General features: G+C 35.8%; 1 non-coding gene across 1 annotated transcript; it reads right to left on the reverse strand.

Moving 5' to 3' along the window:
• Positions 1-1,654: 1,654 nt before the first annotated feature.
• On the reverse strand, positions 1,655-1,761 carry LOC128294913 (small nucleolar RNA R71). Its single transcript, XR_008285220.1, has one exon. It is a non-coding gene; the product is annotated as a small nucleolar RNA R71 (small nucleolar RNA).
• Between the last annotated feature and the right edge of the window lie 449 nt (positions 1,762-2,210).

Genomic DNA, 2,210 nt, shown 5'->3' on the forward strand with positions numbered 1-2,210 from the left:
AGCCACACTACTGTTTCTGTTTCTTCTAATTGCAATAAGTAGCCGATTTATTTCTTTATAAGTTTTATCTTTTTAATATTATTGTTTGGTTTTGGGTTGTAATAAGGCCATTTTAATTATTTTTCTGGGATTATTTTATTTTTAATAACTTTAATATGTTTGTTAATAAATGGGCTAGACTTAGGACGTGTTTTCAAAATGATAATTGTTTTCAAAATAACACCACGCCACGATTATCCGATTTATCAAAGATTTCAACTTAAATAAATTACAACTCGATTTAACCAAGTGTGGCAATGGTTGTGGGCATGTCTAGGATTGGATCCATTAGAAGAGCTTGGTACTTAAGCAGCCTTCATGGCTCACCTCCTTTGTTACGGATTCCTACCTGGTGCCCAGCTCCCATTCACTTTGTTAGCTTAACAAAAGTCAGTTTTTAAAGCACTAAAACGAAACATGGGTTTTTAACTTCAATGTGGCACATCAGATTCGGCCATAACGTCTGGGCTGGGTTTGGGGTGTTACAGATAATAACATAACTTAGGGATCTCTACGGAGCAAGTTAAATGAATAAATCGTTCGATTTAGAGTCAGAATAACAAGTGAAGTCTAGGTGAATTCTTCCTTAGGTATTGTCTTAATTAAATCGTTTTTCCAAAAGTAATTCCCCAATTCTATTTTCTATGAATTCTTAGTTTAGATAATTAGTTAGTTAAAACAAAATCCCCTTATTCTTAGGCTAGATAATAAAAAGATAGTCATTACTAGTACTTTTAGTTCCTTTGGGTTCGACAATCCGGTCTTGCTAAAACTATACTACTGCTCGATAGGTACACTTGCCTACATCGTGATAATAGTTAGTTTCAAGAACGATTAATTATAAATATATAAAACTTACCTGTCACAAAAATCGGGATCAAGTTTTTGGTGCCGTTGCCGGGGAACTAAGATATCAGGAACGCTCAATTTTTATTACTTTAGCCATTTATTTTTCTTGCAACTTAATTTTATTTTATTTTTATTATTATTTATTAATTTACTTTTTCTTTCTCATGGCAGGTTTTTATAGTTTATGACTAGAAGAAACCTATCAGGACCATTACTTTTTGATGAAGAAATTGACCGCAATGTTCGCAGAAACCAAAGAGAAATAAGGCGAAGCTTAAGATACATAGAGAACGAGCAAGAGGACGATACTCAAACCCCAACCGAGGAGATGGTTGAAAAACAAGACAATTAGCTACCTCCTGCGATACCCGTTGAACTAGCAAATTAAAATCCTGCGCCTCGTACTATGTATGATTATACTAAACCTACTTTAACAGGAACTGAGTCAAGTATAGTTAGGCTTGCTATTGCTGCAAATAATTTTGAACTAAAACCTAACACTATTCAAATGATACAACAATTTGTTTAGTTTGATGGTTTAAAGGATGAGGATCCAAACACTCACTTGGCAAATTCCCAAGAATTCTGGGATACATTTAAAATTAATGGCGTTTCTGACGATGCCATTCATCTTCGGTTATTCCCTTTTTCATTGAGGAACAAATCTAAACAGTGGTTAAACTCGTTACCACGAGGGTCAATTACTACTTGGGAACAAATGACTGAAAAATTTTTATTAAAATATTTTCCACCAGCTAAAACAGCCAAATTAAGTAATGATATCTCTTCGTTTGTGCAGATAGACTTAGAAACTCTTTACGATGCATGGGAGAGATACAAGGACCTATTGCAAAGGTGTCCCCACCATGGATTACCTCTATGGTTGCAAATTCAAACATTTTACAATGGTGTGAACCCCTTGACAAGGCAAATGATTGATGCAACAGTCGGGGGAACCATCAACAACAAAACACCTGAAGAGGCTTATGAATTTATTGAAGAGATGTCACTGAATAACTATTAATAGCAAGTCATGAGGACTAAGCCAACTAAAACAGCAGGCGTTTATAATGTCGATTCGGTTACTATACTGTCAAACTAGGTACATCCAGTAATGAGGTGCGAGACAAATGGAGGAGGAGCATGCACAGAGTATCAACCCTTCAACCCTAGCATCGAGGAGGAACAAGTCCAATATATGGGTAACTATAACTCTAGATCCCAAAATAACCCATATAGTAACACTTATAATGTAGGTTGGAGGAACCCTCCCAATTTCTCGTGGGGCGGTCAAGGAAATCAAAGACCACAACATCCTCCGG

Source organism: Gossypium arboreum, chromosome 6, assembly GCF_025698485.1.
Source record: "Gossypium arboreum isolate Shixiya-1 chromosome 6, ASM2569848v2, whole genome shotgun sequence".
Lineage (NCBI taxonomy): Eukaryota > Viridiplantae > Streptophyta > Magnoliopsida > Malvales > Malvaceae > Gossypium > Gossypium arboreum.